The sequence below is a fragment of the Lampetra planeri genome, chromosome 3 (genome assembly GCF_965212315.1).
Source record: "Lampetra planeri chromosome 3, kcLamPlan1.2.h2, whole genome shotgun sequence".
Lineage (NCBI taxonomy): Eukaryota > Metazoa > Chordata > Hyperoartia > Petromyzontiformes > Petromyzontidae > Lampetra > Lampetra planeri.
The window spans coordinates 2,501,869-2,524,689 of record NC_136109.1 but is presented as its reverse complement, the minus strand read 5'-3'; the positions used below and the strand labels follow the sequence as shown (position 1 = coordinate 2,524,689).

Genomic DNA, 22,821 nt, shown 5'->3' with positions numbered 1-22,821 from the left:
TCATTATGCACAATCTTCAACATGCTGCTACCCAGTGATAGACGTCCGACACTGGGGTAATAACCTGACTAAATCCTGGGTCAATCTCTTTATAGTGCGCCAAACCTGTTGTGCACACACATCCCTACAAGGGAACCTCGTCGAGAGAGAGAATCCACATGTGAGTGGAAGGTACCCTTGGAAGAACATCATGATTAAATTCCTGCAGTCACTCAATCCATCTTGCCATCTTACCATACGGCTGGTCGATTCGCAGAGAATATTGCAAAGCCAATTGGTCAGTGCAAACGATGAATTTCTGGCCGTACAGGTAAGGGCAGAACTGGTACGTGAAGTGCACAACTACCAACAATTCACGGCGGGTTACGCAATACTTTTGCACAATCGAAGACAGAACATGACCGCCGTATGCTATTATCATCTCACTCCAGTTTTGCATCTGTGACAATACAGACCCGATTCCGACATCACTTGAATCAGTGTCCAAAATAGAGGCCGACCGAAATTCGGTTTCGGTTTCGGCGCCGAAAGTTGGCAAATGGCCACTTTCGGCATATTTTCGGTTTCGGCCGAAAGTACATTTTTAACTTTCGGTTTCGGCCGAAAGTCAATTTGTAACTTTCGGTCTGTTTTCAGTTTTGGCCGAAACTGATATTGACTTTTGGTCGTCAACCGAAGATCTATTTTTAGAATATAACGTTAGTGCGACGTCTATCTCTCTGCCTATCGGCCGGTCGGTCGGCGTTAGGCAATCCGATGCTATCGGCTGCAAACACACACGTCAGCAGCAGTAGCTTGGGAGCGAGATTACAGCCGCAACGATGGTCTGCTAATGTCAATAGATGGCAGCCTGCATCTGCATCCGTGGGTGGAGTCTCTTTGGCGGGACGACAACAAAGTGTCTCTGTGCCTCTGTTGTCTGTTCCCATTCGCTTCAGTCTCACGCGTGTTGATACCGAGATTCGAAGTCTGAAGATATTGATATTTAGTTAGTTAAGTTCCGTAGCGAATTAGTGATAACGAAATTACGAATCTGAGTGAAGTAGAGAATTTAAGTTAATAAACGGAGCAGTGAATCACCGTGAAGAATGTCGAAACATGCGGTGTGGGATTACTTCACTAAAGTTGATTCTGATCAAAGCAAGGCGCAGCAACCTGCTGGACGAGAATGCGGAAAAACTGGTATGTCTTAACTACAACATTCGTTTGTTTGGATATAATTACTAAGTAAGTAAAACCTAAAGATTTGATATTTAGCGACTCTTACTGCAGGCTCTGAATAATTAGTTCTAGATTTATTTTTAATTAAAGTTGCATTGCATCATGACATATTTCATAAATCTTGTGTTCGGTAACTTCGGTTATATACCTTTCTGTTTCGGTCTCGGTCGAAAGTGTAGTTAAACTTTCGGTTTCGGCTTTGGTTTCGGCCTAAAGTCAATATTTAACTTTCGGTCTGGTTTCGATTTTAGCCGAAACCAGAAATTCTGTTTCGGTCGGCCTCTAGTTCAGAATGAAGGGCAACCAGTAATCTGGATACGAAAGAGGGGGGTCTCCATCAGGCATATATGCAGCTGCTGGGAAAAGCTTCCTGCTCAGCACGAACACCTCTGCATTTTACTTATAAGCATATACAGCTGCTTCACTATGGTGGAAAACTGGTGTACAAAGTTGGCAGGAGTAGGACACAAACCCGAGGTTATCTGGGGACATTTTTGGGGTTTAAGTTTCAACTTTCACACCTACGATTATCACAGTTGGCTATACATAATGCGAAAGGACAACATATATACATACAACTTTGCCCCCCAGACCCTCGTGAAACAGCTGATGTAGAATGTCCTGGTGCTCCTCAAATCGAGTGACCAAACAATGACATCATTCAGATATGACACATGCATCCTACTAGAGGCCTGCTAACACCAATTCTATTCGTACTTGGAATGTAGTGGGAGCCGTCATTTGCCCAATAGGAAAACAGTTATGGAAGTCCCTAGGGCAGGGGTCGGCAACCTACGGCTCCGGAGCCGCATGCGGCTCTTTACGGGCTGCTTCTTGACGATATGTACGTATGCATTGCGGCTCTTGAAATACTGAATTTTGTACCGAATTGGAAAGAAATGGCTCTTCTTGTTATTTTGGTTGCCGACCCCTGCCCTAGGGTGTTCGAAATGCTTTTTTTGACTGGGACTGCATCAATTGGAAGCTGCCAAAATATGGACGAGAGAATCAGGGGACTAAAATAATGTTACGAATGCATCCAACGAGTTGTTATTACGCGGCAAGGGATGAGTCAGCCAACATTACCTTATTTGAGCTTGAAGATTCACACAAACTCATTGTGAACTGTCAGGCTTCTTTACAAGTAACACTGACTCTCTGCAGGGGATAGTAGAGGGAGATATGTCTGCACACATTTCTTGCACTGCTTTGTTCATGTGTTCTTTCTCAGTGGGACTCATCCGATATGTGTTTTGCATAATCATCATTATGATCCACGGGCAGATAGCCCATAGGTGTCCACTGCACATTTCGTCATTTGTTTCCACTTTCTTCTGTCTTGTGCCAATATGCTCAAGTAGCGCCACATCTTTCTGGCACAAATCTCTGATGTCGTCGTCAAGGCATTCTCAGTTAGGCTTTCCTCTCTTTCCGGTTCCTTCCATTTCTCCGAGCACACTTGTAATGTTGCTGTTGTTGTCCAAATACTGTAGTTCCAGTTTCCTTCTTATCACTGCCTGCATCAGGTCTTCTATGTGCAACCTTTTTGTTACTTTGACGTTGGTCACTCTTTGGGTCCAGTTGAAGATTCACACAAACTCATTTGGTAGCAGTACATCTAGATTGCCAAAATCTTATCTCTGTCAGTAAATGTCATTGTCCAAGTCTCGCAGGCATACAAAGCTGTAATGAACACGCATGTTCTTAAGCTGTTCAGTTTGGTATTGTAACTGATTTTATTGCTTCTCCAGATGTTATTAAATCCTGCCATTACTTATTTTGCCTTTGCGATCCTTGCTCTGATGTATTTTATGCAGCCGTTGTCCTATGTCAGGAGACTTCGCAAGTATACACAATTCTTTACATTCACAATTTTGCTGCTTTCTATTACTACTTCTTTCCCAATGTCCCCTTTCCCAACACCGTCATCTTTCCAAGCTAATCCCCACTCCTGCGTCCTTTCCTGACCTTTTCAGCGAATAAGTATTTTCCTGCAGTACTACACAGCTTTCTTCCATCAGATCTCTGTCATCCGCGAATCTCAGATTATGTATTCCTTCTCCTTGCACCGATATTCCTGTGGCGTTGTCCTTAAATGACATCCATCTCTCTTTCCAAGTATGTGACAAAGTTGTTATGTAATAGTGGATCTCCCTGTCTCCCACGTGAGATGGTGTTGCTTGCACGAGATGTCCTGAGATCAGAGATGACACAACGTGAAAGTGAGTGAGGTGCAATGCTAAGCCAGATGCCCGAGGTGTGACCACTAGATTGTCACCCATTGGTTGGTATTGCGGGATATCCTCTTACCTTGAGATGGCTCTGTCTCAAATAGCTCCCCGCAGCACCATCTTGTGATGTGGCCCTCCTTGCCGCAGCAATGACACATAATGCCCGGTCAGCATTGGGCTCCTGCCACGGGGTCTGTTAAAGACCAGCAGTGGAGGTTCGGCTGCTGCACCGCCGCAAGTTCCCAAATTGCGGCTACCACCTCCTCCATTGTAATGTCAGTACCCGTCTGGCTTCCTCCCTGGGATTTTTATGTTGTAGCTGCCATTCCACCTAGCATTGTAATGCCTTCTGCACCTTCCTGAATACCCAGTGACCTGGGCCACCACTCAATTTGGGCCCTTATCTCCTCATATACTCGTATGTATTTGGTGGACCACAGCAATGTTTGAGTGCCATCTTCCATCGTGAGCAGTATGACTCTAGCATTCCACATTAACTCGATGAGCTGATCCACCACCACGGAGTCCAGCACAGACTCCTCCATTTCTGGAAAGGCTTCTAGACCCAGCACCAACAGTGCGCTGCGAAATGTCAATCCTGTCTCTGGGAGACCCCGTTGCCGAGCTTGTAATCACCAAATGGTCACATGGTGATCGAAAATCTTTGCCATCTCTTTATAAGTGGCTTGTAAGGTAGTCTTCTTCGACCCTGCAATGGTGAAATACACTGCAAATGCTTTGTCAGTCAGGGTCGTGGACAGTGCCCTTAACACTTCATACACCATACATTGCGGGGAGCAATATGCCACCTCAGAGTGTAATATAGCTCAGTTGGCCATACTTGGTGAAATAAAAAGTTTAGTTAAGCTACCTCTGAGAGTGAGGTAGTCCATTGTGATTGGGTAGAGGGTTGTACAATCCAGACAGCTCCTGGACTATATGAGGTGGAGCTCCACTCTGAAGTGACAGTTCCGCTGAAACTCTGTGGTGTGAGCAGCAGCATGGTGTGCAGTCGCCACCATCAAGCACCAAGCGAGTGGAGCCCTGGCAATCTTCACTCAGCCGACCTTGAGAAGCAAGCTAGCAATAGGCAATCCTGAGCAGTGACATAACCAAGAGCAGCCTTCCCTTTTGTCTCCTTGTCTGTCTCTGAGTATGCATGTGTTTAGTGACTGTTCAAGGGAATGTGGACTGCTCGAGGGTGACTGGAAAGCTGCTTACCTGATGGGGAGTGAGTGTGGCTTGACTGAACTGCAAGAGTTACAGATGGGCTACAATTGAAGAGTGTATTTGTTGGGGAGGAGACCTAAGCATGGACTCATTGTATGGGTGTCCGAACAATGTGAGACTGAGTGAGAGGTTCGTGCAACCCTTTTAAATTGTTTTTGTGCGAGTCTCGGGAAAGTGTTAGTTATAGGTGCGATTTGGTGTGAATGTAGTTTTTCTATATGTGTAGGGTACTGTACATGGCAAAGGTTATAGTGGGATGAGTGGAGGTGGGTGGAAACAGGTGCAGGATTCTGTACGAGGGAAGGTTCGAGAAGGGAAGTAAAAGATGGTAGAGACTGCTGGAAGGATCTAGCGGGGAAAGTTCTGGAAGTTACCAGGGCTCGAGAAGGGCGTGGCCGAGCGGGTATATAAGGGGAGTGAGGCCCGCGTTCGAGGCGCTTGCTCGGGGACTGATCGACGACTGGAGGTGCACGATATTGGAGCGGACTACTCAAGATCTACATCGTGGAAAACATCTAGAAAGACTGTTTAAGTTAATCTAGTGGGAACCAACATGGCTGCAGATAGTCATAACCGTTGTGAGTTGATACAGTCATACTCTCGCCTTTGTAAATACGTTCTCAGGAAATGAACATCATTCCCCTGAAAAATGGAACCTGCGAAGGAGCTTCTTTACATATGTACACCTCCATTTGCAGTAGCCATCTTACTGGCTATCTCTTCTGCACTGGGTGGTTTATGTCAGCTCTGATTGATAATAAAAACTGGTGCCCCGAACAGTCAGGTGGTCTCACGCGAGCTCGCCCCAAAAGTCTGCCACCCTAAAGGCAAAGGCAGCCTTGGTTTCTGGACGTGACAACCTTAAACACTAAAATACTCATAATCTTTGGTTCTTTCGGTAAAGTCACGTAGGTGAAAAAATATAATAAAAATAGAAATAAATAAATTAAATCACGACGTTTCGATTGCAACACAAGCAATCACCATCAGGTGTGACAACCACAGCAAGAAATTTTACTGAAATGGGAGAGATGCCGGAGTCAAGGGGTTTATACTGGGCAGGGTGGGTGGAAAGTGGGAATGACATCTTTCACAGATGGGATTAGATTTTGATTTAAAGCTTTCGTGACTGCAGGGATTCATATTCTTGGTTCTTTCGGTAAAGTCACGTAGAAGGGAAATAATAAAATAATGCAAATATAAAACAATACAAATTATATTTGTATTATTTTATTATTTCCCTTCTAGGTGACTTTACCGAAATAACCAAGAAGATGGGATTAGATCACGGATTTTGTGTACTGTACTGAATCATACCTGGATCTTGTGTTTGTTTAAGATTTTGGCAATCTTTTTGGTAACGCCTGCTATGTATGGTAACGTGATGGTTTTGATCGGCGTCTCAGGGGGTTGTTTCTCCATGGTTAGAGAAACAGCTTTTCGGATCATACGGTCCGAGTATCCATTCATCTTGAGGGCCTGGTGTACGTGTTCCAGTTCACTGGTTAGGTGGTGTTGGTCAGAAATGCATTGGGCCCTATGGTGCAGGGTTTTGATGAGGGAATTCTTCTGTGCCGGGTGGTGATGGGATTCAGGTTTCAGATAGGAGTCTGTGTGGGTGGCTTTCCTGTAGACAGAATGTCCCAAAGAGCCATCAGGCTTCTTCTCAAGCAAAGCATCCAGGAATGGTAGCTTACCATCCTTCTCCACTTCCATGGTGAATTTGATGGATGGGTGTATGGAATTGATGTGGTTGAGGAATTGGTTTAATTCTGGCAGGCAATGGGGCCTGCCATAATTAAACCACATATCTCTTCCACAGGGAAGGACGTAGAGTGGGTGTCTGGATGGCATCTGTTTCAAATTTCTCCATGAAAACATTCGCTATAAGGGGGAACCCATGGGTGTACCTTCATTTTATTTGTAGAAAGTACCATTCTAGGCGAAGTAAGTATTGGTAAGGCAGTGCCTAACCAAAGTAGGAACATCAGGGTTCAATCCATGTTGGACTAAATATTCAATTACTGGAACCTTGGTGAACAGAGAGACCACATCAAAGGTCATCTGGGGAAAATGAAATGCCCTTGATTAGAGAGACAAGGTGGGTTGAATTGAGTACTGCTGAGGTAGTCTTGCCAGTGAATGGAAGCAAGGTATCAGCCAGAAAACGAGCCAGCTTGTAGGTAGGTGAGTTGATAGTGGAAACGATGGGCCGAAGTGGTGTGCCTTCTTTATGGATCTTAGGACGACCATAGAATCTGGGTGGTCTGGCAGCAGAAGGTTTTAGGGAGAGCCGTTTAGCTGGTTCGATTAGAGAGGTTGAACTAGTAATGATATTGTTGGTTTTAGTAGTCAGGCTGTATTGTGTTGTTGTATGTGGTGTTATCTATGATGGCAGAGGCATTGCCCTTGTCGCCGGAGAGGATGATAATGTCATCCCTCTTTTTAAATTTTGCGACTTCCAAGCGCTCGTCTTTGCTGATGTTACTAACGGGTTTCTTAGCATTTTTAAGGATGGTAGCAATTTCAGCTCTAGCAACATCTGTCGGGATGTGTCCCATGCCTTTTAGGGCTACATCGACCTGGGAAATTATATCATCCACTGGGATATGTTTGGGGGTGACAGCAAAATTCAGCTCTTTGGCTAGTACTGATTTTAGGTTGTCAGAAATTGGAATGCTACTCTGATTGATGACCGTCTTATTAACATCTAACTTTTTAAACTGTGCGTCTGGTGTCTTTTTTGACAAGAGGTTGAATTTAGCAATCAAGTTGCCTTTACATTTGGTTGACATTGAATTGGCAGAGGAAACTGTCATGTTATCTACATGGTCCCAATCAGAAGTGGACATTTTTTCCATTAATGTTAAGTGTGATTGTAAGAGAATCTTGTCTAGATTATATACTCATCACCATCACCAATTATTTTTCAATGGGGCCCCCTATACAACCTCACAAGTTGATGTAGAGATAGTATGTTTGGGTAAGAACTGTTCCCCCTATGCATATGATCTTGGCATGGCACATTGTTATTGCCTCGTGGCAAACATGGCAAGTGCCGCTCTGAATTGCTAGTTTGGAATGATGAGAGTAGATTAAACAGGCCAATGAAATGCCAACATATAAATCTAACTTTGAGCAGGAGACCGTGGTGCCAAGAATTGATTCACATATTTTTGTAAAATCCATTTTATCGGAAAAATTGTTTAACTATTTGTAATTTTTATATATTTTCATAATTAAAAAAACAAGTTGTAAGCACATTCTTAAGTGTAACACCACCATAGCGCCACAAACGGGCCAACTGAATAATCCTAATCATATGCAAAGTGCTTGTTTATATGTGAATTCATTGTAACTACTGTATATTCGTTTAAAATTACACTCTTCATCCACTGCAAAAATCCGATGAAGGTAATTATTTAGTAAAAATGAACATAGGAGAGAATTTTTTCAGAGAAGTAAAATTTGAGCAACATTATACGAAACAAAATCACCATATTCGTTATTAAAACTAATATAGACAAATATATTTTGGGAATTCTTCAGAGCCAATGGAAATTATATAATAACTGACAGTCAGAAATTATCAAATGTGGCCCATATGATTAGTAATGCATTTTTTTGGATATTTAAATCAGTTTGCACGTCACTTGTTTACTTTATATGGATTTTCTTATTGTCTGATAACACATTTATTTTTGTTCCTGAGTAGTAAGTGTAATTTCCTAATTGCTTATGCCTCAAAAGTACAGAAAATGGCTATTATTCCCCACAAACTTTGCTTTTGTGTCCAGGACAGTGATATTTTGAAATATACCTATTTTCCAGAACATTCCAGATAGATTCAGTGCTGAGTAAACTTGGAGTAACTTCTAGAACATTCTATACTTTTTAGGCATAAGCAATTACGAAATAATACTTACTACCCAGGAACAAAAATTGTGTTACATAGTGTAATGGAAAGATGTCCATATGTCAATTCAAACCCCTATATTTGTCAATGTTGTTAAAATATCCAGTTTTATCATCACGCCATATTATAAAGTGTCATCTCCATCTAAAAGTTGCTCAATCGTTCTGCTCACTTTCTCTCTCTACTCTGATGAAGGGCAATGCCCAATATATCAACGTATCTATATTTATATATTAAAAGCCAATGGTAATGATCGATGTGGTGAGTTTATTTATATTTTATTTGTGCGTATCTACCACTGCCAATGCAGCCACTTGTATATTGTCTAATTATATATTTTAAATGAAAGATTGGTCAAGTCGTGCAGGAAATAAAATGTTTTAACATTGCATAGCTGTTGTACAAACGAACTTTTACATTAACTATAACCACCATGAACCGATCAGATGTGATCTGTGCCAATGCACACGTGCATGTATGCATTAGTAAATACTCCATTTGCTGACACGGTTGGAGTCTGCTGCATGGTGAAATACGTTTTGTCCAACACGGTGCCCATGAGTGTGGTGAGATTGCCATCAAGCTCGGCTGCTGCCATTTCACATTCACACACGAGAGAAAGCAGCACAAACGTAACCCATTTTAAGATAAGTTTGTTAGGGAAGCACATGTCAATCACAAATGACAATTTATTTTGATTTACTCGACCAGGAATCAAACCAAATTAACTCTGGTCTTCGCATTCCTGTTTATAACAACCAGATCCACACTACAGAGTACAAAAAAGGCCTGCAAATAGGATTAATTACTGGTTGGTATACAAAGTTAATATAACATAAACTAACAGTTTCAAATGTATATGCTTGATAAATCTTAGAATTGTACAATTGCATGAGGCAATATGTGTTGTCCTAATATTTAGAAAAAGCAGTCACACCAAGTGAAGAGCTGGATAGCTCCTTCGGATTGCACTTCTGGGGTTAACAGAACCAGATACGCAGGCAAGTGGTCTGGTTGTCCCTGGTACCGTCGATTTCTTGTCCTCGCCACTAAAGGGGCAATATATCTCTGCCGGGCTGGTGGCGGCTGTGGCCCAGTGATTAATCATAAGGTTTACAGCTCCCCACAGCCAGCTCAGCCTCAAGCCCCTGATAGATTGCTCTCGCATCAGATGGTAGCTGCTCCACTGGCCTTTACAGTCCAGTCTCGCTGAATGATCATTTTACAGTACTGTACTTAATTTATCGCCTTCCAAGATTTATTGTATTTATGAAAGTAATCAAACCATGCATTGTAGCTGCTAAACCTAAATACATTGTCCACCTCTCAAACCATAGCATTATTCGTTTTGTATATATATACACATTTCTAAACCTTACATTATTTTTTGGCAGCAGTTTTCATGGTCACACATTGGATCTTGTTATCTCTAATTTAAACTTCGTCTTCTTCTATCTTTCCTGTTTTCTGACCACTTGTTAAATTATAATTTTCTAGGCTGCTCCAATTCTTCCTTTTCATGTCGCCCCCTCAAATCTCTTTCTCTCCTCTGCTATCTCAGACCACATTCTTTCCCTTGATCCTAAATTTACCAATCCCATCGGTCCCTCTATCGAGTGCTACAACTGCATTATTTTCTCAGTCAAAAACAAACTCGCGCCAATCAAGATCCTCATCTCCACCTGCGCAACATCGGCACGTTGGTACACACCAGAACTGAATTAACTCAAAACCTCTGGGTGCAAACTTGAGAACAAGTTTGACCTGGAAGTAAAGCACCATATCTGGCTTGCTCGCACTCTGACTTACAAAACAGCACTGATGATCCACAAAACCGCATTCTGTTGCATCTAACTACAAGGATGACGAAAAAAAAGAATAGTTTTTTTTCCCTTTCTGGCAAAAAAACAGGTGTTTGTATGCATGTTGTGCCACAAGTAGGTGTGGTTAATGCAGACTTGTTGCCTTGCAAAATGTGTGAACACCTAACACCTGTTTTATTGCCAGAGAGAGTAAAACCTATTCTTATTTTTCATCATCTTTGTAGTTAGATGCAACTAAAATATTTCGGTGTCATGTTTTGTTATTCTTAAAATAATGTACAACAAAAGGCAATGTTACAGCTAGAATTCGTTTTTTCTAAAATAAACATTTTTTCACCTCCCAAATGCTATATAGAGGCTACAGTATGGCGTGTCACCATAATGAATAAAAAAATCTCCCCACACGCGAGCTCCACATATTAATATGGACCATGCCTCATGATGCAGCCAAGGTCATGGGGGTCAAACGCTGTACAGAGGTGAAAGCGCTCCAGCATGGCTGCGGTTAGTGTTGAGGCTGCACAAATTCACCGCTACAGTTAGCCATATGGTGCCATAATAAACATATGTTTTCTCATTAGTGAAGCTTCAAACACAAATTTGATAGCCTGGAACATCCTGCATAGGTACGGTATATATACAAAGAGATATTTGGGGTATTCTTTGATAAAAAAAAAACAATGTGGACCGTGCAGTATTTGCAATTATGACACAACAATTGTTTAATCTTACATGCTGATATTTGGAATGTTATTTATTCTCAAACCATATTCCAGAAGTTGTGAACCTTAAAGGTTTTCTGGATAGTTAATACTTGTAACGTAAAGTTTGTAATATTAAACAAAATTTGTTGAAAAAAATAATTAATTACGTATTACATGGATTATGTATTTATCTACATGCCTATGGCAACATTATGGAAATGTTTTAGTCCGTTTTTAAAAAAAAACAAGGAAATTTGACAAAAAATAGATATACGAAGTAAGTTTGTTCCTGGAGCTTCATATATTTAATCTTCGCAAATTGAATAACTCATAACATTAGTTCTATGACGATGCATTCCAAGCCTTTGTAACTTACCATTACACACTATAAACACTCGATAACTTACCAATCATATTGTAAACAATGTATATTGTGTCATAACAAAAAAAAAGACGTCAAAAAAAGTGTAGTGTAAAATATATTCACACTCAGTATAGTCATAAGGTTGCATTGCCTATCAAACACAGTCGCTCCAAACCTAGCTTCGTGTGAGAAGGAATGTGGAGTTGTGGGGAGATTGCTGATTAGTCGATGCAAAAGTCAACAAACATTTCATGACCAATCGCGATGCGCAACGCTCAAGAACCCATATCTTATTATAATTGTGTGCTTATTTATATAGTAATATCGATCGATAAATGTATTATTCATTTCGGTGTATTTATTATTTTATGTTAGCTTTCTGTGTAAAATAAATGTAATAAATCCAATGTTCGTTATACCGAAACTTTTTTTTTAGACTTCTTTTAAGTATAATTTTGTTTTCAATATTTACCTGATTGTTGCATGATTACATAATGTGCACCAGATAAAAAAAATTTGTGAACACATTGGTGAATCGCTGATGCTGCTTATTTCTTCATAAACATATAATTTACTTATCCCAAATGAACATGCCTTAGAAAATTTTCTTTGAACTCTTTTATTAATCTGTTTAAATAGAACCCACAATTGCGTAAAAAAGTACATTTATGTTCATAATAAATTATTTGCAATGTATGGCTGAATAAAAATTAAGTTAAAACATGTGTTTCAGTCTGATCTTATCACACCTTATGATTTAAACGTCATGATTTATTGTAATGACCATTAATCAAAAAGTATTTATAGGTTCTGTCTATGAGCATTTGGTGAAAAACAATATCGAGTTATAGTTTTACCTGATTTGTCTACATTGAGCTAAGTGGCACTGAATGTGACACTGAATGAACAAAGAAAATCGCATATTAGCATGGTCACCCGGGTGAATACTGATCAACCATAGGTCAGTAAAAATATTAAGCTTGGTGAAATACCCCCTGCGTGACATGTGTAAAATACGTTTTTGTGTGGTAGCTTTGACAGGCAATTTGCACAGGATCGACTGTTCAATTTGCTCTACAGCCAAGTGATTTGTGGAACATTACCAAAGCAGGCCATTTGCAGTAGGGCCTATAGTGCATTTTAAGAACATTGAAAATACCATTTGCAAGCATAAGCCATTGTATGCCATGTTATTGTCCAAATACAAAATTAAAAAAATACCCTCACACTAAATTGTATAATACAAACACATGTCCTTACTGAATGGGTTCTCAGATGGCTAAACAAGGAACTTTTGACACTCATCTTGTTGGAATAATAAAAGAAGTTGAAATTTGCACTGTTGATTTTACAAAAAAATGCAACCTGACTTGTGTTTCTAACCCTAAAACTAAAATTTGAACTCTGTTGGTGAATGCTGGGAAATATAAAAAACCCAGTTATGTTGATGTCATTGCTGACATGTCATTTGCTGTTATGAAGTACCCTTTAATCAGATAAACCTCAGGTCAATTTATTCCATGTACTGTTCATGTAAACAGGGTTAACCTGAGATCAATGTGTCAATCAATCTTTATTTTATATCGTGTCTTTTAAAATAAAATGTACTCGAAGTGCTACACATAATATATAATGACCAAAAATATATATACCTAATAATAGTGCACAAAATAACTGTAAATGAAAGTGAACATCAATGATTAATTCTCATAAAAATAAAAATAAATTTTTTGTAAGTTAATAAACATCTGAAAACACCGTAAAAATGATAATAAATATGTTTTTAAAGATGGGAAAGCTAATTTACAAATATATGTTCCCATCTTTAAAAACTGCAGGAGATTGTCCATGGGCATTAAGTCATGTATAGATGTATGCACAAATAACAACGATGGTTACAATGATGGGTTTGCAGTACAGGGTACTAAACACACTGCACCATCACATTCCACTTAAAAGTACTTGGTCCAATAGTCTAAAAGGCCGTATATGAGTATCTTCGCCTTTGTGTATTTGTGTGTGTGTCTGTGTAATATGGTGAACAGTACATCATGCACCCAGAGACTGGGGATGACTTATGAACATGTATAGAATTGGGTAGGAGATGGCAGCCTTCACGTGGCCCACCTGTTAAATGTCTCACTGCAAGACTAATACCATCACATAAACCTTTCTGTAAATAGCGTATAAATTGTTTATATATTTATATATAGTTATCGATATCAAATGTGTAAACCCCGTCCGAAAACGGTCCATTAAAGTGCCAAAAGACAATCCAAACAAGAGTGAGGTCTGCATTCCGAGTGCCTCAACTAAAACTTTGTAGGGGACATAGAGACACCTTGCCGAGCCCACCCTAATCAGATGTCAGAGGGAGGCGGCAGGCAATAGACCAGGGGTCTGCAACCTTTAAGACATAAAGAGCCACTTGGACCCGTTTCCGAAGGAAAAAATAAACTGGGAGCCGCAAAACCATTGCAACATTTAAAACAAATATAACACTGCATATATTGTTTCTTACCTTATTGCTATATACAGGATCGTGCAGTCAGCTGTCAATCTGAATAAAAAAAGGACTTTTTCACTTAACAATGTAAAATATATTTTTGCAAATTAATAGCTAAATTACCTGGTTAATGGGATTTTTGCTCCTGAACCTCAGTGCACAGTGTCTGCACATCAGGGCTGTAAGACGTCACCTTCATTTTCACACAGGCTTGCAAGCTGTCATCTGTGAGGCGTGATCGATGTTTGTTTTTAATATAGTTCATGTTGGAGAAGACCTGCTCACATACATATGTGGAGCCGAAGATCGACAGGACTCCAAATGCATACTTTTTCATGTTTATATAAGTGTTGGGGATGGCATTCCATGTTTCGAATACAAGTTTGTCCTGTTTGGGAAGGTTTTCAATATCACTCCATTTATGATTCTGAGCCAGAATGGCCTTCTGACGGGCAACATCCTCAAGAGTAGCGGTCAAGCATTTGAACTTGGACACCCATATATCTTTGTCGGCTATATCGGCCAGTTCCATCTCAAGATCAGGTTGACTTACACCTGCAAATGCAGTCATATTCAATAGGGATGGATCGATCGCCAGGGGAGTGACAGGGAAGGATAATGTCGTTTTTTCCTCTCTGAACTCACAGAATCGTTTCCCAAACGAACTTTGCATTGTGGTGATTGCAGACTTGAAATATTCCAAATTTATCGTATCATGACTTTGTTTGAACTCTCTCAAAGAGGGAAAGTGAGACAGTGTACCTCTCTGTATATCTTTGACAAACACTGTCAACTTGCTCTCGAATGCCAAAACCTCCTCCAGCATGTGCAGGGCTGTGCCTCCTTTCCCCTGAAGGGTTGTATTTAGCGTGTTTAGATGTGCTGTCATGTCTACCATAAAATGTAATTTTTCCAGCCACTCTGGCTGTTCCAGCTCAGCAAAGGTGAGCTCTTTGCTGCCCAGGAAGGTTTTTACTTCTTCCAAACATGTGACAAAGCAACGGCAACGTTATTGCCTGTCACCGGGCGGGCAGTGTGGAGCTGAGCGGCGACCTGTCAGCAGCGGCAACGCCAGAGCAGGTGTCACAGTGCGCCTCCTCCCCTCGCTAGCATCCGCCCCGGAGCCGCGGTCAAGGTTCAAAAGAGCCGCATGCGGCTCCGGAGCCGCAGGTTGCCGACCCCTGCAATAGACCGATACAATGATTCACGCGCAAGGAGAGCCAGACAAAGTAAAGCCACGGCAGAAAAAAGGAGCGGGAAACTTTAAGGAAAAATGTAAGACGGTTGGAAGAACAGATAAGGAGGATTGGTGAGTGGAGATAGAGGGATGGAACAGAAGGAGGGGTGAAGAAAGGGGATTAAAGAGAGAGAGGAGGGTAGTTCTGAGTGTGGAGTGAGGAAGCCTGTGTTAACTGCTGTGTGACCTGTTGTGTTACCTGTGGGTCATCAAGAAAGAGACCTTTGCTGAACACCAAGTGAGCCGAGTCCCTTCACATGGAAGGCCTTTGAAGTGCAGTGTGATGTGCTCACAAAGTGTTTATATCAAGTAAACAGACAATGTTGTGCTCCAGTATACTCAAGGTGAAGACACTCGCAAACTATAATAATACTGTAAATGGATATTACATCATTTACGTCATCAACTATATGAAATATGACCTTGCTACTTACAAGGTCTACAGACTATGAGGTGACAGAAGTCATCACCAAAGAAAGAGAGGTCATCATAATCAGAATAAGTCTGTTATCAGTGTACAATGTGTACAAATGGCCGAATAGTTCTTCGCAAACTACACTGATCCTTATTGCAGTCAATCAAATGGTATATGTTGGTCGCTTTAACAGGCATCACAAATAACAATGCAGCACATCAATTCATGGACTGATTAATCATAAATGATCTACATCTGCGGTTCGACCCTAAACGGAGGCAATTTCTACTCGGCTTGATGGAAATGGGAGTATGGTACAACCCAGACCATCTGCTTTGTGTCCAAAGATCACCATGGCCTTCCACTCTCCACAATAGTGACAATCCTAGAACCAAAATAAAATAAATCACGTTTCGAACGCAACACAGCAGACATCGTGCTGCTCACAGCAGACAACGCAGCTGTCGCGATTTTCACCTGAAGACGGGCGCTTGTGTTGCGTTCGAAATGTCGTAATTTATTTCATTTTATTTCTACCTACGTGACTTTACCGAAAGAACCAAAGAGAATTGATTCCTGCAGTCACGAAAGCTTCAAGTCAGGGTTGAAGCCAAATGCCCGCTGGAACTTCCGGAAGGCGAAATGGTCGGTCTTCGATGCGGAAACAGAAATCGTGCTGCAAACCATCGATCCAGTGCCGCATAATTATGACATGTTCACTGTCGCTATAAAAAGTGGCCACCAACAACATTCCCAGAGGCCATCGAAAGCGATACACAATGTACTGGAACCTGGATAGCAATGAATTCCTGAAGAATGTCAAAAGAACTGACGGCAAGGCTTGACAACAGCAATGGCGAGATACAATTGAATAGTTTAACTTTGCACACTCTAGTCATGAAGCATGGAATCTTCTTCACCATTTTGGCACCAGCATACCACGTATAAAAAGCCTTGCAAGTCACCACCAACAATATAATCTATTATCTCCTCGCCTAAACAAAAGCCGCAATAAATTAGCACAAACAAGACGTGTGAAAAAATCTCACTACAACTATAAGGAGTCTACCAACATGCTCCACTTTCTCCCATCCATATTCAAGGAAAGAGATTGTTAATATACTTCGGGTCGCAAAAGCCGCAGGCAACAACATATCCTAAAACACTTCAAGAACTTTGTACCTGTCAGCCAAGACTGGCGAGCGGCGTTGTTTACCACTGTCCATTTAAGCGGCACAATCACCAGATCCTGGAAGGGAGCAAAAGTCATTACCCTGCTGAAACAAGAAAATCCAGAAGAGCAGCCCTCAAAAGTTACAGGTGCTTTCGACGGCATACAAATTGATGGAGCACACGCCGCTCGCACGCATCACACCCACAGTTGAGCCACATCTGCCCATTGAACATGCCAGCTTTCGACCTGCCAGAAGCTGCTGTGAGCAGGTTTATTCACTCAACAACGACATTGATGTTGGATTCCAGTGAAAGTAGAAAAACACGGCAGCACGATGATAGACCTCTTCTTACCGTCTGGAGACGTTGACGATGTGAGGGGGGGCATCCACCTCACCGCCTTCGCCGGGCAGGTGCGGCACGACGTCTGCCCCCTCCACTCCCTCCTCCACCGCGTCGATCGGACCCCGCCGGGCCAACGCCGAGCGGGTGATCGCCCCCCCCCCCCCCCCCGCGTTAGTGCCCCCTCTGAGGGACATAGGGGCCGTCCATAAATGACGTCACGCGATTTTGGACGATTTTTGACCCCCCCCCTCCTTCGTCACATGGCGTCACAAAAAGTCAGAGCCCCCCCCCTCAAATATGACGTCACGAAGCTCTGTCCCCCCCCAAAGAAATGCTTCAAATCGCTTTAAACTATTGTCATTGTAGTGCGTATTTAATGTGGCGCTGCACTCTGATGTTGTAGGAGAAAATATTTATTAAAACGTCTATTCAATTAAGTAGAACGTGTTGTCTATATTTATTGAAAGTTGCGCATTTTGATGTGACGTCACATTTCTCAACCCCCCCCCCCCTCGTCACATATCGTCACAAATATCTGAACTCCCCCCCCCCCAGGTGTGTGACGTCATTTATGGCCGGCCCCAGAGCCGAATGGCTGGCTCACCGCCGCACGGGGTTACTCCGCACGCGCACGCGCGCGCTCCCGCTGGTGATTATCCTCCACCATGCGCACGCCCCACAGTCAACACGACAGCGGCGGCGTGAATACGCCCGCGCCTGCAGAAAGGTTACATCCTAATCCGCGCCCGCACAAAGACTAGCGCTAAAGCAACAACATTTACAATTTGAATACCGCGACCTTTTGCTGGTAATTACATCCAGCATCATCGGGCGATTTGGCACAATAGTGAAGCAATCCACCTGCTTCCGGTCCTAAATAGAGCAAGATAACGTCATCACTGAACCTTTCAGGTGCAGAGATCAGAGACAGGAGGGGGTATTGTAATCATATAATAGATTAGTAATCAGTTAATTAGCATGTGCTTCCTCTATAAGGAATGCAGTTGTAAGATGTATACACATATATAATAGCCCAGATCTGTCCTTCTGTGACTGTGATTAACGCCCCCGGATTGGTTGAAGTGCGTCACGTGACTGCGAGCCAGCAGCCAACCAGAGGTGCGCCCCTCCCAAACATGTACGCTCCCGAATTGGTTGAAGTGCGTCACGTGACTGCGAGCTGACTGACCACTTCCCGTTGTGGTGCGCCCCACACCTCGGAGGCCCGAGAAGCAGCAACATCACTGCCACAGCGCCGGAGACACAGCCGCGGCAAGCTCGCGGTCTATCCAGTCACACACAGCTCACACACATGGCTCACTCACTCACACACAATCGCATGCAGCTCAGAGGAGACGGGTTGAGTGAGAGTGAGGCAGAGCCGTGCTCCGTCTACTGCTGCCCTGAGGGACCCCCGTGCTCTCCACTGCTGGCCTGAGGGAGAGCCGCGTTCTCTCCACTGCTGCCCTGAGGGAGTCAGACGCGCTCTCTCCACTGCTACCCTGAGGCAGAGCCGTGCTCTCTCCGCTGCTGCCCTCAGAGAGAGCCGTGCTCTCTCCACTGCTGCCCTGAGGGAGAGCCGTGCTCTGTCCATTACATTAGCACTCGAGGTTTTTTGGTGCTTAAATCCACTGCTGGATTAAGGCCCACCGCACACTGTGCGAGTGGATCGTAAGGATTTACTTGACTAGTCTTTTGGGGGCTGCCGCACGCTGTGGTTGTTGGGGGGTTCCGCAGGCTTTGGTTGTTCGGGGCCGCCACAGGCTCTGGTTGTTCATCAACATAGTTACTTAATAATATGCTTCCAGGCCGCACTAAGCCTGTAACTGTCAGAGTGTTTAAAATTATTAGTATTTCTCTCAATTTCAATGGATTCTAGAATTAGTCGGTAATAATTTGTTTTACACAACACTCAGTGCTGGATTAAGCTAGTGCGTGGCCTGTAGCGTATGTTATAAAGGGGCCCTAAGTAAAAAAAAAATAAAACACAAATTTTTGACTTACATCGTAAAGTAATTGTATTTTTTCATTTGCAATACAGCCAGATAATACGACAAATCGCTAACCTTAAATACCCGGTCGTTCATAAAAGTTGAAGGCAAAATCACTGAACCGGAATTGATAGCTTGAAAGCATTTAGCGCGGGGCCCTTAAAAGTGCGGGGCCCGTAGCATATGTCGCTACTTTTGCTACTAGGATAATCCGGCACTGACCAAATTTCAACGTTATCAACATCAATTGAGTGTCCTTGTTGGCAAGCATGTTCTGCAACTGCTGACAGTTGTGTGTAAGAGTATTGAATGTTTCTTTGGTGTTCTTTTAGTCTTATGCTAATGTTATGGCCTGTCTGTCAAATATAGCATCTGCCACATAAGCAATTAATCCGATACCCACCTTCTATTGATGACTTAGGAAATTAATCTTTAGTACAAGATGCCAGTTTTTGAAATTTTGTGTACCATGCCAAATTTTCTCTGAATTTTTTTTCTAAAACTCTAGCTAATTTGTCAGTTACTCCCGCAATATATGGTATTTTATTCGTTTTAATAACCTGATCGCTTGCCTAACTGAATGCAGATTCGCACAATCACCCTGAACAGAAATTTTCCCTCATCAATACGCTCATAGATTGGGCTAAAACAGTGTCAGATGGTTAAAGTCTGAGGAGAGGGATTAAACATTTTAAAGTGCTACAATTAAATGGCTATACTAATGCAAAAATTAACAGAGCATTGAATTAGTAACTAATTGGCGCGTTGTTTATGTGACAAACCTTACTTACCGTGTCGGGTGGTGGAGGGGTTACGACACATTTATACTTACGCGATCTAACCCAAAAACTTTTATTATGAATCTGCATTTTATGCCCACTCTTTGGTGGACTGCACAGTATATATCGTGCTACTCAGGAAGCTATCACATGGTTCACAAACATAAACCTTGACGTATAATTTACACTTATTTGTGAGTGGGAATAGAACTCAGCAAGGTAAGCTGAATAGGAGAGAGGATAAACAAGACGTAAACATTTAAATCTATATATATATTTTCATTTTACCAAGTATGACCCACTTAGCTAAATAGCTCTCTTTTTCAGAAGTGACCTGGGCACAAATGATATCTCAATGACGTGGCTTATCATGTAGAAATTTACAGCAGCCCAATACTCTAAACGCATGTTTCTAAAGCAGAGAGGAAGGGAGAATCATACACTTTCTTTTTGGGTTACATCGTGTAAATATAAAAATATAGTTAAACCCGTCACAACCTGACACAGCCAATTAGTAAGGTTTGTCACGTAAAAAAACGTGAAAATTGGTTACTACTTCAGCACACTGGTTTGTTGGAGAGTAAACTCAAAACATTTACAATCTGAGTACGACTTTTGCTGGTGATTAAACCCCAAGCTCAATCAGGTGATTAGCTAGAATTATGAAGAAGTCCTCCTGTTCGGTCGTAAATCGAGCAATGGCGATGTCATCACTGGAGCTATCAGGTGCCAAGACCAGAGGGGGGTTAATGTCGTTATATAAATTGCAATGGATAATGTTCTACTGAGAATATGCAGTACATATTGCCGGTTGGATTAGTCACAGCTAATCAACATATGGTTCAACAGTGTATTACTTGATAATATGCTTACAAACAGTTGCTGTAGCTATTAGAATGGTTAAAAATATTGCAGTTCCCCTCAATTTCAATAGATTATCATTAATCTTGGCCAGCACTAATTAGTTTTACACAAAACATCAACATTATCCAAATAAATTGAATGTTCTTGTTGGGACACATGTTCTGCAAATGGTGACAGTTATGTTTGAGAGTATTTAATATTTTTTGGTGTTCTTTTCGTCTTATGCAGATCATTCGTCCCGCCTGACCAATATCGCATTGGCCAAAGAAGCAATTAATCCAGTACACATATTCTGTTAATAGCTTCGGTAATTTATCTTTAGTACCAGATATTAGGTTTCGTATTTATGTATTGTGCCAAGTCTCACTTGATTTTTCGTTTTTCAAAAATCTCGCTAGTTTGTCAATTTATTCTGCAATGTTACAGCATGTTAATAATTTTAATTACTAGATCAATTTCCAGATTCGTGCTATTTGATTTGATTCAATGATCTGTTAATGTCTGTACGAGGTGCGTTTTTTTCTTGATGAACGTGTGTTCTTTAACCGTTTCTGCCGTTTATGACATTAGGTGCCAGGATGTCAAGAGTGCCAGAACCAGGGATGAATTAAAGCTGACAGCAATTAATGCACCCCAGGTATGAAAATGGGAGGAACTTCGGGCTCGAATGTCACTTAGGGAATTAATGCAACAAGGTAGAAATTCAAATATAAACATACTAATCTTACAATTCAGTCTTGCAGAGGCAACGACTCTGAGTGGCCCTCATAACCAGGTAAATATTTTGAGTTCTTGTTAAGGCAGACTCCAAGTGTTCCGAAAGTAGCCAAGATTTCTTTTATATTGTGTTTGAGGAAAATTGTTGATAAGTGCCCCTGGTGACCGTATACAGCTCTTGCTCATACAGAAATTCTGAGTAGCATGCTTTTGTTATGCGAAGACATTTTCTACATATAGCACTGTACTAAACTAAGAGGTGCCAGGGAATTGTTGGTAAAACTTTATTGTGGCATAAAGCAACTTCCCTTCGTGGAGATTTCAGTTGCACCACGGAAATTGTATCCAAGTTGTAGGCCGGGATAATTCTGTTTGTTGTCAAGTCAACTTGATTGACACTGCATGAAGTGCGAAGAGGCTCGGAGTGTGTCACAATTGTCACGTGCAGTCTCCGCCAGAACATGTCACTGCCTGCACACCGCGTGTACAACAACGAGTACTTGCAGCGTGCCTGGTCAAGTATCGGGATGTGCAACCAAAACTGCTGATAAGCAACAAGCGTGCTGGCCAGCGTGGCTGCAGTATGCTTAAGCTGCAGATCAAGCCTTGTGCACAGAGAACCCGTGAACGTGCAGCGGAGCAGCTGACGACTTACTTGCAGCGCACTCCAGCTGTGGACCAGTCTGCCAGGCAGACAACCATATGCACGAGCAGCAGGCGACATGGTCGCAGCACACTGCAGCAGTGGACCAAGCCGACCATTCGACACTCCCCTGTGGGATTGCAGGTATTTTCGGTTAGAGACAGAAGATGAACACTAACTCTTACACTGACTCACCATGTAACCGCACTGCTTAGAATTGGTGATGCCAACCTCTTACAAGAAGCACACGTCAATGAACTCGCATCATGAATTCATCACACCGTCAGCTAAGGATCGTTGCACCAAGCGTATGACCTTTTGTGATAGCATTCGCATAAACTGCTCTCGCCGACATAGTGTTTTGAGTGATTTTTTTATTCACATATCACGGGGTGTGACCACCGGGGTGGCGTCATTCCTTTGAGGGTCGAAATCCACTTACAACATAGACCGCTAACTGTCTCCGAGTCTCTGGACACCGAACTGCCTAACAGGCGATGTGATGTCCTGGGTATTTGGAAGTGGAGGGCAACTTGTGCGACAACCAGGCAGTGGTTGGTGTTGGCAGGTGTCTCTGTTCCACGGAAAACCCGGTATGACTTAAAGATGGTTCTGTCCTCGGTCAGGATATGGCCTATGTCTTTAGTTGTGTTAATATTGTG

The 22,821-nt window shown here is 42.2% G+C and overlaps 1 long non-coding RNA gene across 1 annotated transcript; it reads left to right on the top strand.

Moving 5' to 3' along the window:
• The first annotated feature begins 323 nt into the window (after positions 1-323).
• On the top strand, positions 324-22,511 carry LOC144736341 (uncharacterized). The gene is made up of 2 exons (XR_013588760.1): positions 324-1,182; positions 21,370-22,511. It is a non-coding gene; the product is annotated as an uncharacterized LOC144736341 (long non-coding RNA).
• Positions 22,512-22,821: the final 310 nt, after the last annotated feature.